Genomic DNA, 16,292 nt, shown 5'->3' with positions numbered 1-16,292 from the left:
CCCTCATTACATGTCCATACCATAGGAGCTCGGTGGCGCAGCGGTAAACGCGCTCGGTCTGCGATTGTTGAAGTTAAGCAACTTTAGCAAAGGCCGGTCATAGGATGGGTGACCACAAAAAAAGTTTTCATCTCGAGCTCCTCTGTGCTTCGGAAGGCACGTTAAGCCGTTGGTCCCGGCTGCATTAGCAGTCGTTAATAACCATCAATTCACACTGGGCCCGCGTGATGGTTTAAGGCCCGATCTCCTTATCCATAGGGAAGGCCCGTGCCCCAGCGGGGACGTTAATGGGCTGATGATGATGATGACACAGTCCATACCATGCTAACCTGTTCTCCTCAATTTCTCAGTATATATTTATAATAAAAAATTACAAAATAAGATGCTAAAGAACATCGAGTGCGGAACCAATTAAATACGTGTCGTAATTAAAGAAAAAAATATAAAAAAATGTTATAAAATAAGTAATTACATCACCCTGTGCATACAGACCTAAGATAAAAGTGAACGGAATGCGCGCGTATTAGCGTGAATTAAGATATTCAGAATTAGGAACATATCCCACGTAACAAAGGACACATAACATAAAACGTAAACAGCCTATACAGCTGGGCACAGGCATCCCCTCAATCAACCGGAGGGGGTATGGAACATACTCCACCACGCTGCTCCACTGCGGGCTAGTGGAGGTGTTTGAGCTAGTAACCCGAGACCAACGGTTTAGCGTACCTTCTGAAGCACGGAATCATCTTACTTTTTCGGACAATCAGGTGATTCAAGCCTGCAATATCCTTACCAAACAAAGGACAGTCTCACAAAGTGATTTCGACAATGTCCCCATCGGGAATCGAACCCGCACCTCCAGATCGTGAGCCCAACGCTGTAACCACTAGACCACAGAGGCTGTTACTAGACCACAGAGGCTGTTACTAGACCACAGAGGCTGTTAACCAAGGACAAAATAGGGAAAATAATTCGTGTATTCGAGAAGTACAATAGTGTTGGGTATGGCAGAAGAGGCGTGAAAGTAGGATTAATGCCGTAGGAATGAGGTCGTTGTTAAATTGAGTGATAGAGTGAAAAACAGTGTGATAAGATAGAGATGTGTTGTAAAAGACGATATAGTGACTAAGATTGAGAAGGGAAAGTTAAGTTGGTTTGGACACGTAGAGCGGATGAAGGATGATAGCATTAAGAAAGCAGTATATAAAGCGAAGGTTGGTGGTAGGACTGGCTGAGGAAGACCGAGAATGACGTATATTGACCAAATTAGGGATGTTCCTTGTGAATGTTTATAAAGGTTTGGCCAGTAAAAGCGAAGGTGCAAACAGATAAAACAAAGAAAGTAAAAGTTATTTCCTGTATCTATCGGTGTCAATAGTGGTAAGTTACCGCATTTCCGACTGTTTAACAATTTTATATTAAGTACCTTATTGTAATTACTTGACTTTGTGGGACTTTCTAAGAACGTCTAGGGCCCTGTGCCGAGGTTTTTCTTGCAGCTTCTTTTCCCCGGCTATACAGGTTGTGAGAAGCTGCAGTAGTTTTAGGCGGATGAAACGTTCGTTATGTGAAAATTGACGATTCAAAGTGTAACTATGTTACCTACTGAATAATGATGTTTTTGAATTTTGAACAGTATTATTTAAATTAACAAAAAGTGGAAAATGCAACACCATGATGATAGAAAGGTACCTTTATTCCCATCTGCTCCCTTTAGGCTTGCCACCGAGGTGGTGGTTGGCACTAATTAGGTGCCGTTTACCACCCCGGTGGTCGATGGCACTTAATCGTTTCATCTGCCCCCTTTACAGTTATAGTACGGGGGTTTATTATCATGTCGTTCTGGACATTAAATAAAAAAAATGTAAATTTAGCAATATTAATTTTAAATTTTTCGTTTCTTTATTGGATAAAATCACAGTTTTATTAGATACACCAACGTAACTGATGGGCGTAAGATATTTTCACAAAATGTACTTAATCATAAAAATCAGAAGCAGGATTAAAATGCGGTGTTGCCATAATTAATATAAAACAAATTTTAGTGTGTACGAGTACTACACACTTACCACTTCTGATTTCCGATTGTATCTTTGAATCTGATATCATAATACAGGCCATTGTTGTATAAGTTCTCTGAATGATCAATGATATGGCACGAAAATCGAGTGCGCAGTAATTATAATATTCCATGCATACACAAATTCACGCTTGTAACCTATATTGGATTAAGCAGAGCTATAAATTGGTACAAGACAAATTTGTAGCCTCTTTTGTACTTAACGGAGACAAAATATATTATAATATACTTATATATTCTTTTCATTTTTAATACCTAATCTACAGCATAACGACCGTTGGGCTCACGATCCGGAGGTCCCGGGCCGAATCCCGGTGGGGACACATCACCAAAATCACTTTGTGATCCCTAGTTTGGTTAGGACATTACAGGCTGATCACCTGATTGTCTAAAAAGTAAGATGATCCGTGCTTCGGAAGGCACGTTAAGCCGTTGGTCCCGGTTACTACTTACTGATGTAAGTAAGTAGTCGTTACATGAGCAATGTCAGATGCCTATGGCGGCCCTGACCACTACCTACTTACTGATGTAAGTTAGTAACTCAAACTTAATTTTTAATAATTGTATTACTTAATTATTTTTTATACTGTACCTATATCTCACTAAAAATATTAATATAACATTACATATACTATTTTTTTAGAATCTTTATGACACTAAACCTTGCAAGGTGATTTAATTTTTTTGATGAGAATTAGGCACTGAACCTATTTCGTGAAAAAATAAATGAAAAAAAAGCATTTAATTGCCTCTGCCAACCCCAAAAGGGTGAAAGCGTGAAGATACTACGAATTTTTTCATCACCAGTGGTCAAACCACATAATTCACAATTATGTGAGCTGCTATTTCTGTTGGCCATAAGTTGGTCAATGTCTTACGCAAGAAGATGGGCTTAACTTGGTGGTTGCCTTGACCTGGCCATAGAGTGGAAGGGGATTTCTATTTTTATTTGGCACTTGACATAGAATAATTCTGCCTACGGAACGGTAACTTCCCCCTCCCCGCACCTATTCGTATAGAGCGCCGACCTCACCCCCTCTGGGCCTTACTTTATTTTTTATTCAAATAGGTATATATGTGCACCAATTATAGATACACACGACATTCACAATTTCAGAGTTGAATATATATAACGTATACATATAGAAGATTGAGGAGCTCGGTGGCGCAGCGGTAAACGCGCTCGGTCTGCGATTGTTGACCGGTCAGGCCGGTCATTGGATGGGTGACCACAAAAAAAAGTTTTCATCTCGAGCTCCTCTGTGCTTCGGAAGGCACGTTAAGCCGTTGGTCCTGGCTGCATTAGCAGTCGTTAATAACCATCAATCCGCACTGGGCCCGCGTGGTGGTTTAAGGCCCGATCTCCCTATCCATCCATAGGGAAGGCCCGTGCCCCAGCAATGGGGACGTTAATTGGCTGATGATGATGATGACATATAGAACAGAAATAAATCTTCTTAGAAACAAGAGAATTAAAATTAAAATGTTCATCCATCGCAAGATGAACTAAGAACCCAAACCTCAGCGAGCTTTCTTTTAGATCAACGTGATAGGTGAACCGTATCGCCGTCTATAATGGTCGAGCCAACTATGTTAGTGAAAAGTGTATGAGGTTGCAACCAGGATCGACTTATTTGATTGTAGTCTGAGCGAATTTGAAAAAACTACCTTGTATGTATTATGTTATTTGTCATAAGTAGATATAAGTGCTGTACTATCGGATTAGGATGGTCCTGTAATGATAGTTTTAAGTTTTGGTAAATAAATAAAAGTCCGGTACCGGGGATCGGACCGGCGCTCCCCGTTTGAGAAGCAAGCCGGTGATACACAAAACCACTGTGTCTTTTAATTATTGTTTTATTTGTTACCAAGAATGACGATCAGAAAAACATCGTTTTTTTAACATAAATAACTAAAAATAAAATAAAAAAAAAACATACTAAATAAAAAAGCAACATTAAGATTTTTTTCTTTTTTTTTTGTTGTTGTTGTAAACAGATTTTATTTATCAGTCCGCATTCTTGAGTTAATTAATCTAAATATAAGACGACTTTACACCAGACACTAAACTATCCGTGGTGATCTTTGCTTCGGAAGGCACGGTAAGCTGTATGGGTGTCAGTGACACCGTAACGAATACTGAGGGGGATGGTTCAGACCATGTTTCTGAGTTGATATCAAGTGGAAAATTATTGAATGTTAGTGTCCATTTTAATTATTTTCAGTTCCATACTTTTGCCACGGCAAATTCCTCTTGTTATCAACTCAGAATTATGGTCTGAAACATGGTATAAGAAAACCAGGTAGGCTCAAAAGTGACAGCTAACATTTCAAGATTTTCAAGGTTAGCCCAGCTGACGTCATCCCACCCTGCGTTGCCATTTCGTAAAAAATAAATTACCCACGACCAATGTTTTTATATTTACTTTGCAAGGAAATTTTGAACTTTTAGTAAAAGATTTACTTACGGTTTTAATGATTTTTATATATGGGACAAGTAATAGTAATTAAATACATTAGTCAGTAATTCACTTAAGTCTTAACAATAAAATTTACGTCCTTGGAATGTTGGAGATACCAGTTTAATGCTAACACTTACGTCATCAATGGGCTAGCCATGGCGGCTTGTCATAGGATTGAGGATACCTGGTTTTCTTATACTATGGTCTGAATCATCCTCCTCAGTATTCGTTACGATGTCACTAACACCCTGTTTGTATCGCCAAGCTGAGTCTCTACTGCCATTTCAGAGGAAACTTAGGTATGTAATACTAGGCGTCTAAATATTAGTTACTTTATGATGTAAATACCAAAAGTAAGTTGATTCCGTGCTTCGGAGGGCACGTTAAGCCGTTGGTCCCGGCTATTAGCCGTAAAAACACCTCCACCAACCCGCAGTGGAGCAGCGTGGTGGAGTATGCTCCATACCCTCTCCGGTTGATTGAGAGGAAGCCTTTGCCCAGCAGTGGGACGTATATAGGCTATTTATGTTATTGTTGTATGATGTAAATACCAAAGACTTCTTTACAGTGATGCATCGTATTAACACACAATAGCTGGTTATCTCCGGTTAGTCATCAACCATGGTTGGCAACCACAATGGTTAACCTTAAGGTTAACGTCAAGTTAGACAGTAATATTTACTTATTTTTTTATTGTTAGTTATAATACATTATAGCAGCATCAACAACAGCATGCATGTTGTTGATGCTGCGGTTTAGGAAACGCCTGTGCCCAGCAGTGGGACAAATGTAGGATGTTTATGTTATGTATTCTTGTTCTATAGTGTGGGTTGTGAGATGAATGGCCGACCTTATCAAACTCTGGTTACTATTGAGCCGGCAAGTGGCATTTTTGTATTGTATTTTTTTTTTATTTACGACACGCCAGGGAAGATAAGCGGCTAAACGCGTTCTATGTTTCTTATTCTATGTTTTTTGATTCGCTTCCAGTGTATTATAGAAGCAGCTAATAATAAATACACCATTGTAGGTACACTATTATACTGGTCAGCACGTACCACTCGAGATGCGTTGCGCCCGCGCACCGTCGCGCTCAAGTGAACGCGTTCCAAATTCAAACGGCTGCTCTACTTGTGTTAGAGATCCGTCGGTGAAAGTAGAAACCTTTTTTCGTAATTCCGTACGTTTTATGATCTTCGATTCATGTTTGGATCATAGATACTTGATTAATATCACGTGGTTTCCGGGATTTGTGCCCGGTTAATGGCAATAGGGTCGCCCCCTATTACAACCTTTTGGAAACTAACCTAGTATGTACCCGTGTAATGAGAAAATAAGTAATTATCACGTTAAATCTCTACAACGACATCTATATCGTTACAAACAACAATTGCTACGATCTTCTTCTTATCGTGTGGGTTGTGAGGTGGAATACCAGCCTCATCAACCCTGGTGTCAGGGTTACTATTGAGCCGCCAAAGGCCCCTGACATGGCTCATGTAACGACTACTTACTTACATCAGTAGTAGAGTAACCGGGACCAACGGCTTAACATGCCTTCCGAAGCACGGATCATCTCACTTACGGACAATCAGGTGATCAGCCTGTAATGTCTTAACCAAACTAGGGATCACAAAGTGATTTTCGTGATATGTCCCTACCGGGATTCGAACCCGGGGCCCCCGGATCTTGAGTCCAACGCTCAACCACTGGACCACAGAGGCCGTTGCTACGATTACTTCCCAGAAAAGAAAAAAACAGGGCTAGAGGGGACTACTGGGAACCATTGCCTTTTGGGGGGACGTAGCCTAGAAAGATTTTTGGACTTCTGCTATTCATATATTTCACACGGTCCACACATAATAGTATATAAGTAACCTATAACCCTAGAATCAGTGTAGATTACCTAACTAGTAGAGGTAGGAAACGGGGGCGAGGCAAACCGGTAACGCAGGCAATCTTAGAACTAGTTCTAACAGGTGATCGGTTCAGGACTGATTGCTTATTAAATATAGGCTGGCTGGCTGAGATGATAATACTTCAAGTGTCGTTTACAACTATTTGGCATTCTATTGCCGACCATGGTGACCTAGGTCTGCCAACCATTGTCCAATGGCTCAAATTAGCTTCAAAACGTTTTTACGATTCTGCTCCGCACCACCCAAATCCCCTGGTAGTTGCGTCTTCCGAATACATCCCGCTTAGAGACGGTACTGAAAAGCATCGGCGTCCGGAGGACGTAATATACGATCCCGACGACCCGATTACTTTAGCCATAGAAGCGGCCAATCAGATCGCGACACCAAACTCTTCAGAACCATGATACCGACCCCGCCGGCGTGGTTGATGATTTCCCTCATTCAGCGCTTGTCGCTATCGACCCACTAGGGTTGATTAATTCTTTCAAATATTCTTCCTCTCAGACGACGCCCTGAGCAAGGGTTCGCGCCCAGTTGGGCACCATCAAGCCCATTGTCTTAAATTTTGTACCGAGTGAGAGCCCTCAGCGCTCCCCATTTGTCCGGCCAAGTAGTTAATGCCATCCGCGGCAAATCAACAATAAGTCACGTCAAAAAAAAAACCGTCACTCGTCGTTATCCCTGGTTTTGATAAGGATTGCTTGCTGCGGGGCGGACAATTATTGTTGACCATACGGAACCTTGAAAGATATCTACCAAGTTACACCTGACATTTCTCAGCCTACTTCCGTTATCGAGATGTTATGCGCTGAGCGATGCGCGTTCGAATTAAGTCCGGTCTCACGTCGAATGAGAATGGGAAAACGAAAAGCATAGAATAAGGAACACACAAGGACAATCAGGTGATCAGTCTATAATGTCCTAAGCAAACTAGGGATCAGAAAGTGATCAACTACCATATCCGACATATTTCATATTTTAGTGTTTCAACTGTCGAGTAGCCATTTAACACGATACGAAAGTAGGAAACCGCGAAGAGGCGCGTATTTCGTAACCCCAACACCTGAGCCTTGGATCAACGGATCTGTGGCAAGGTGCGAGTTGGCAAACCCTACAACGATAATTATATTATAATTGCACCACCTACGTCACTCTGGCACGCTTTCCGGCTGCAAAGGATCCGAGCTTCCCAGTTTTGTAACTTTCAATCAAGGATTATGAATCTATTATGGATATACACAAGGTTTTCTGACATACCTCTACATATATAAGATCACGCCTACTTCCCATTGGGGTAGGCGTTTACTACGATCCGTGCCCATCGCTCAGGGTGCATGCGACAAACATCCATCACCAGTCCATTAAAGTCCCCACTGCTGCGGCACGGGCCTTCCCTAGCATCACGCGGGCCCAGTGCGGATTGATGGTCATTAACGACTGCTAATGCAGCCGGGACCAACGGCTTAACGTGCCTTCCGAAGCACGGAGGAGCTCGAGATGAAAACTTTTTTTGTGGTCACCCATCCTATGACCGGCCTTTGCGAAAGTTGCTTAACTTCAACAATCGCAGACCGAGCGCGTTTACCGCTGCGCCACCGAGCTCCTCCGACAAACATGTCCGGCCCAATCCCATTTGAGTCTGGCGGCTTTTCGTCTCACATCAGCGATTCCCGTTTTTGAACGCAGTGTTGTGTTTCGGACTCGATCAATTCGTTTGACACCTAACACACTACGCTCACTACTAAGTATTATGATTTAATATTATAATGGTGCTAATTCCTGTAGACCATCTAATTTTATTTTAAGTTATAAGTACCTGTCATTTTCTTATCCGCCGAAAAGGAAAGGCACGTGTAATCGACAAGCATAAAATTTATGGAACACACGTCAATTTTAAGCACAAATCTAAAATAATTAAGTCGACAGCACAAGTCAAACGGTTTGCATACCAGCGAGATACCTTTTTGATTCGCCCGGGCTATTAATTCGTTTACTCATTCTTCCTAAAATTAAGAGCTGTCAAACATCCGTCCCTTTCTTTTTTAATGGATAAGAAAATGACAGGTATAACTTAAAAGTAAAATAGGAGGTGTCTGCAGGAATCGGGGCCAATATTTTATTACTATTTTAACAAATAGAGCGGATGAAGGATAATAGGATTAAAAAGCAGTATATAAAGCGAAGGTTGATGGTATGGCTGGCAGAGGAAGACCTAGAAGGACGCACATTAACCAGAATGGAGATGTTCTTAGAAAAGGTTTAGTACGATCTACTCTAAACCGGCGTGCGTGTATGAAACGATTGATGAATGTGGAGGAAGCAAGACAAGTATGTCAGGATCGAAGCAAATGGAATTCCATAGTCTCTGCTTATCGCGGTGGGAAATAGGCGTGAGTTTATATACGTATGAATATTATTATGGGCGTGAATTTATGTAGCAATGTGTTTTTTTATCTACAATCATCATCTCCCTAGCGTTTGCCACGTGGTCGGATTACCTAACCTGAAGATTTGACAGGTCCGTTTTTTTTATAGAAGCGACTGCCTGTCTGACCTTCTCAATTTTATCAATATTACGCAATTTTATCTACAATTGTGCTGTTGTAACGAAACCGTAAAAAGGATAGAGTATTGCAAATAACTTGTGCCATAAAACATAAAAACTATTGGGTACCTTCCATTGCACAACACAACGGCTCAAACGGTAATCGAGCCCTGATTGGCTCATTTGAATTCCGAACACGCGTTGCCTAGCAACGGCGACGTGATCGTCCAATGACAACGTACGGCCTTAGCGGAGAGTCATTATACTTATCTTCTGGCTATATTCGTTTGGGAGTGGACAGAATTTAATGAAATTGCTTTTAAACTAGACAGAGACAAAAAATCCGAAAATCGGTGATAGCCCTGTTCAGAGAACGCCGGACTTACATCGTAGTGGGTTCGAATTCCGGCTCTAAACCACTGAATACCACTGTATGAGTTTATTTATATATTATTTTTCTTCTATCGTGTGGGTTGTGAGGTGGATTACCAACCTCATCAACCCTGGTGTCAGGGTTACTATTGAGCCGCCAAAGACTCATGTAACGACTACGTACTTACATCAGTAAGTAGTAACCGGGACCAACGGCTTAACGTGCCTTCCTAAACACGGATCGTCTTACTTTCGGACAATCAGGTAATCAGCCTGTAACGTCCTAACCAAACTAGGGATAACAAAGTGATTTTTGTGCTATGTCCCCACCGGGTTTCAAACCCGGGACCTCCAGGTCGTGAGCCTAACGCTCTAACCACTAGACCACGGAGGCTGTGAATACACTTACCCAAATGATATTAAAAGTGTTCTGCGGTTTACGAAGGTCAGGCCGGAAATAATTCAAATGTAAACGCTTTCACTGTTTATACAACGTTGGTCGATGAATTTCACAGCTGTTATGATTTAGATAACTGATGCTGGATATCAATTTTGATATACTATAACATAGTATCACGCCTGTGTCCCAGAAGGGTAGGCAGGTGAACAGTATCATGAGACAAAATGGCGAAAATTTACGAATTAGGTCGTGTACTCTTTTCATGATGCTAAGTACTAAATAAAGACAGATCTAAAACTAACGAAAAAAACATTGTCTTTTTTCTATTTGACTTATTTGTGAATTGTAATCAAGAAAAATGCAATAACAAGTCTGACATTTTATCAGGTTTTTCTATGACGTCATAGTGTGCTTTTTCATACAAATTCTATAAAAATTTCGTGTTTTGACGTTTAGTAAAATATACCTACGATCCCGACGACCCGATTACTCTAGCCATAGAGGCGGCCAATCAGCTCGCGACACCAAACACTTCAGGACCCCGATACCCCGCCGGCGTGGTCGACGATTTCCCTCAATCAGCGCTTATCGCTATCGACCCACTAGGGTCGATTAATTCTTTCAAATATTTTTCCTCTCAGACGACGCCCTGAGCCGAGGTTCGCGCCCAACTGGGCACCACCCTCAGGCATGTTGTCTTAAACGTACCGGGTGAGAGCCTTCAGCGCTGCCCATTTCTCCGGCCAAGTAGTTAATGCGGCAAATCTACAATAAAAAAAGACGTTTAGTAAAAAGTAACTGATTTGACTTGTTGGAAACTAGCCTATTTAAAGCACTCGGATTAAGATAACAGAAGCTTTTAAGAAAATTCTAATCAGGATATCCTTTAGACAAGGGTGATAAAATTAGGTCCAACCAACGCGAGCAGAGCGTCCTTCCAACAAGGCTACGAAGTTACTAATTTACAACTGTTTAAATTGTATTATTAAATGTTTTAACGCTTGGCTTATTCATAATAAGCTTGAAAAATCACGGGTCGGAGATCAGTCAAATACCTCTCCACTTTGCTCTTGGTATTGAGGTATTGTAGTTTAACCCAAGAATAGATGAAAAATAAAAAATAAACGATTTGTTTTTCAATATCTTTCATCGTCATCATCTGAATATTTGACCGGCTTTTCATCTGTGAAAAGCGCTGCGCGGCTGTGTGGTTTGAAGAAAAATTTTGTTAATATTCTCATACCTTGTACCTAGTTTCTTTTAACGTACGTAAAGGTGGTAATTAATACATTTTCAATTAAAAATACTCAAAATGTGATCCCCCTAGCGTTATCCCATTTCTTACAGGGCAAAAATTTGATAAATTTGATATTTAGTTTTGTTTTACTCTGAAAATCTTTAGATTACACCTACTTAATTATGTGTTTTCTTTATAGAAGTCATATTCGTTTATTACTTATCTTAACTCACAAACTGTACCTACCCCTTGGGAATTGCGAGACATTCCCGCCACAAGTATCCTAGGATTACTTAATGGGAGGTCTCGGCTACGATGTAACTAAAATTTGTGAAATAAAGAATATTTTTATTTATTATTTATTTTACAGAGTCCGCTTACATAACCTGAAGATTTGTCTGGATTCGAACCCGGGAAATCCGGATCGTGAACCCAACACTCAACCACTGGACCTCTGAGGCCGTTACTACTGACTGACTCTTTGTCTCGTGACTGTCTCTGCTCACCCTTATAAGGTATACGAGCGTGAGTAAATGTCTGTACAAATACCGGTAGATAACAGTGACTAAGTTTAAGTCTATGACTCATTCGCTTTGTGACAGTGGAATAACCTTTGAAACAATGACTTTATTCAATTAAGTTAATCACTGTCTTCTTCTTCTATCGTGTGGGTTGTGAGGTGGAGTACCAACCTCATCAACCCTGGTGTCAGGGTTACTATTGAGCGGCCAAAGGCATGGCTCATGTACTGACTTTTTACTTACATCAGTAAATAGTTACCGGGACGAACTGCTTTGTGCCTTCCGAAGCACTTCATTTTTTTTTTTTTTAGTTAGTCACTGTGGTCTTGTGGTATACCAGCTTACTTCTCAGCGGAGCGCCGGTTCGAGCCCCGGTACCGGTTTTGCACCATTTTTTTTAATAGCCTAAATACGTCCCACTGCTGGGCACAGGTCTCCTCTCAATCCTGCACCAATGAGTTATTAATTTATCTTAAGTGCAGTTTTCACTAACACAGTTGGCTCGACCATTATGGACGGCGATACGGCTCCCCACCTATCACGTTGTTCTAATAGAGAGCTCAGTGAAGCACAGTTGGCATCCCCAAAAAATAATATTTTATGTATGGCAATACTTTTCCTTCTCCTTCAAGACTAAATTATTATTACTAATAAAGAACTTTGAAAAAACAAAAAGAAAACAATAACTTCAAATAGATTAGTAAGTCACCAATGTCCTACGTAGTCGGAGCCGCTATGACGTCACCAATTCAAAATGGCTGACATTCTAGGCTGTGTGTGTGTGTGTGTTAAAATCCAATATAGTTAATATACATAATAAGAGTGCCGTGAACAACATCATCCACCTGTAATATTCTTTACCAACACAAGGAGAGAAGCATCGCCAACAACTAGATGCCCACAGGTACTTAATTCATCTGGCGATGGAGGTACCTCTGTCTACCCCGATTGGGATGTAGTCGTGAGCTTATGTTATTCAAATTCAAATAATTTATTTTCAGACCATAATAACGTCCATGGAAGAGATAAAAAATAACAGACCGTAATAACGCCCATAGAAAAAATAAATACTTAATAAATAAACATTAAATACAAAAATTGTTAAAAAATAAAAAGTACAAATACATAAATGTTATAAAATAGAAATTAAATTTAAAAACCAAGATTAAAATTAACATCACAATCAAAAATAAAATTAAAATTAAAATCATAATCAAAATTAATATTAAATTAGATAGAAGAAATGAAAATCAAAATTAGGAATAAAATCAAGAATTATTATTTTATTTTTTTAAGAAAATTGTTGTTGTTGTTTGAAAATTGTTCCGTTATGTTATGATCCTACGATTCTGTGCAGCCTAGCAACTGTCAACCACGCCTATTGTAAACATAGCATCTTTAACACTTGCGTAATATTTTGTGAAAGTTGCTGCGACTCCCTCCACGCATACACACATACACACATCTATAAACACACATACTTAATGATCATATACACGTTATTATGTTCATAAACACATACATAACATAAACAGCTTATATACAGCTTATATACGGCACAGGTCTGTAGCACTCAACTCTGCACATACTGGCCTTTCGTTCTGACCGTCAATCATTTTAAACTACGAAATTCTCATTCCATTCAGCATTTTCTTTCATTTTACACTGACTCAATCATTTCCCTACTCTGCCAGCACGTCGGGATACCATCCCCACCACCCATCGTGCTGCAGGTCTCTCCTCAATGAACTAGAGGGATATGGAGCATACCCCCATGGTACACCCCATATGGTATTATTATGTCTGTATATATGCTGGATTTATCTTCTCGGGCATGTCGTAAAAACCGATTTTTTTTTTTGACGTGACTTATTGTAGATTTGCCGCAGATGGCATTAACTACTTGGCCGGACAAATGGGGAGCGCTGAAGGCTCTCACCCGGTACAACGTTTAAGACAACAGGCCTGAGGGTGCCCAGTTGGGCGCGAACCTCGGCTCAGGGCGTCGTCTGAGAGGAAAAATATTTGAAAGAAATAATCGACCCTAGCGGGTCGATAGCGATAAGCGCTGAATGAGGGAAATCGTCGACCACGCCGGCGGGGTCGGTATCGGGGTCCTGAAGTGTTTGGTGTCGCGAGCTGATTGACTGCCTCTATGGCTAGAGTAATCGGGTCGTCGGTAAAAACCGACAGAGAGTTGTTTTATTATACGTGAAGATGTGGACTTTCTTCCATCATGGACCAACGGCTTAACGTGCCTTCCGAACCACCGATCACCTTACTATCGGACAATCAGGTGATCAGCCTGTAATGTCCTAACCAAGCTAGGGATCACAATATGATTTTTGTGATATGTCCCCACTGGGATTCGAACCCGGAACCTCCGGATCGTAAGCCCAGAGCTGAACCGCTGGACCACAGGGGCTATTACATATCTAACCAGTCGTGACGCTACGTTCGTTTAGGTTCGTTTATGTGCATTTGAGTCCAGTTTTTTTTGTGTTAACTACTTGGCCGGACAAATGGAGAGCGTTTGCCTAACCTAATGATTTGAGTTCCGGTTTTTTACAGAAGCGACTGCCTGTCTGACCTTCCAACCGTCGAAGGGAAAACCAGCCCAATACAGGTTAGGTGACTCTCTCTCTCTATTTAAGAGCTGCGCTCTTGTCGGTGGAGTAACCGCCATTCCTCTCTTCTTCCCGCCAAAACCTTCACCTCCCGATACGACACGACTTGCACCTTCTCTTTTATTTGTTTCATAAATGTTATCCTAGGTCTACCCCTTCCTCTCTTCCCTTCAATTTTTCCTTCTATAATGTTTGTTATAAATGAATCGTGTCGTATCAGGTGGCCAATCATATTTCCTCTCCGGTTCTCTATAGTCTTCAATATGGAGTGCTGGAAAGAGTTGAAGAAAAGAGAACCATATTGAAAACTATAGGTTGGGTGACATGCCTCCGAAAATTCATTTCTCGGTAATGTGGGTTCGAAATTCGACAATCATTGGTATAGGCCTGTGCTGGGTTCGAACCTACCATTCTAAACGTAGTATTATTCCTTGTTTTATAGTCCAGAAGCGATTATTAGATCAATAAGAAGGCCAAAATAAGACCCAGAGTTCACATTCCAAACATAAAGTCATAATATTAGTGATTAGTGATTGACATAAGTATAATGGACCATTGTGTTAGTGAAAGAATTGTCGACAAGACAAAACCTTTTCCAAGGTTGTGATTCCCAAAATCAACATTATTATGACTATCAGAGAATAATCTGTTTTGTTATCTCATATCGTGAATGGTAAATGAACCGCGTGGTCAATGGTGAAGGAACGGCGTCCGTGGTCCAGTGGTTGAGTCGGGTTCACGATCCGTAGGTCCCGGGTTCGAATTCCGGTGAGGACATATCACAAAAATCCCTTTGTGATCCCTAGTTTGGTTAGGACATTACAGGCTGATCACCTGATTGTCCAAAAAGTAATATGATCCGTGCTTCGGAAGGCACGTTAAGCCGTTGGCCCCGGCTATTAGCCGTAAAAATACCTCCACCAACCCGCAGTGGAGCAGCGTGGTGGAGTATGCTCCATACCTTTTTTAAAATTTTATGCTTGTCGATTACCCGTCCCTTTCTTTTTCAGCGAATAAGAAAATGACAGATATAACTTAAAATAAAATTAAATGGCGTCTGCAGGAATTAGCACCATTGTGGTTGCTACCTTAAGAGCGGCCTTGTCCTCAAACCTTTCCGACTTACCTGTAACTCCGTTTAATATGGTCGTTTAAAACCTGTTATTTATATATACCATGTCGCAGTTTCAATATATTGCCACAGTTAAAATTTAATTTTGACCACAATTGTGTAAGATATGGATCGAGAGCACACAACTGGGGCACCCAGATTAAATAGTTTACGTCATTCGCGATAACATAAGCCCACGGCTATGTACCAATTGGGGTAGTCAGCACATCCATCGCTAGATGAACTAAGTACCCACACCTCACCGAGCTTTCTGTTAGACTACCGTGACAGTCGTTCGCGAGAGATATCGGGTTGTATAATAAGTTTATTATGATACTAGCTTTTCCCCGCGACTTCGTCCGCGTGGCGTGTTATAAAAGAGAGCTTTGTGTGTGTGGAAGTGCATATCAATTTTCAAGCATCTAACTTATGCAGTTTAGATTTTTTCATACAAATGTTTCTTCCCGCTAACTCCCGTTTCCGTGGGAATTTTTGAAATATCCTGTTGCAACTAAGCTTTCAGTTAACTAAGGTACCTGCATGCCAAATTTCAAGCGTCTAACTTAAGCGGTTTAGATTTTTCATACAAAAGGATTTTCCCGCTAATTCCCGTTCCCGTGGGAATTCCGGGAATTCCTTTCTTAGTGCACCTCTACGGTACCTAAGCTACGTCCCTTCCAAATTTCAAGTGCCTACGTTTAGCCGTTTAGGCTGTGCGTTGATATGTCAGTCAGTCAGTTTCTCCTTTTATATATTTAGATTATAAAATGCTCTACATAGGAACATTTTGTATTGCATAATGAGAAAGGCCTTAAATGATCTGAGTCAATATGTTTTAAAAGGAAGGCCTTAAATGGAAGATCTGGAACTCAGCCCTAAATCAGTATTCCTATACGTCGTCACACCCCGGATACTTTACACAAAACGCCTCGTTTTACACATACACTACACATTGACGTTATCGTACACGCGTATCTCTGTGTGTGACGTCTGACGCCAGACGATTGATGATTAA

General features: G+C 40.9%; 1 protein-coding gene and 1 non-coding gene across 3 annotated transcripts in view; one reads left to right on the top strand and one right to left on the bottom strand.

Moving 5' to 3' along the window:
• LOC126379195 (scavenger receptor class B member 1) overlaps positions 1-16,292 on the top strand; it is a 155,821-nt gene that overhangs the window by 54,054 nt on the left and 85,475 nt on the right. The gene's annotated exons all lie outside the window — the stretch shown is intronic.
• On the bottom strand, positions 6,198-6,269 carry Trnal-caa (transfer RNA leucine (anticodon CAA)). Its single transcript has one exon. It is a non-coding gene; the product is annotated as a tRNA-Leu (tRNA).

This window comes from Pectinophora gossypiella, chromosome 28 (assembly GCF_024362695.1).
Source record: "Pectinophora gossypiella chromosome 28, ilPecGoss1.1, whole genome shotgun sequence".
Classification (NCBI taxonomy): domain Eukaryota; kingdom Metazoa; phylum Arthropoda; class Insecta; order Lepidoptera; family Gelechiidae; genus Pectinophora; species Pectinophora gossypiella.
The sequence above is the reverse complement of the archived record's forward strand: the minus strand, read 5'-3'. Positions and strand labels throughout refer to the sequence as shown.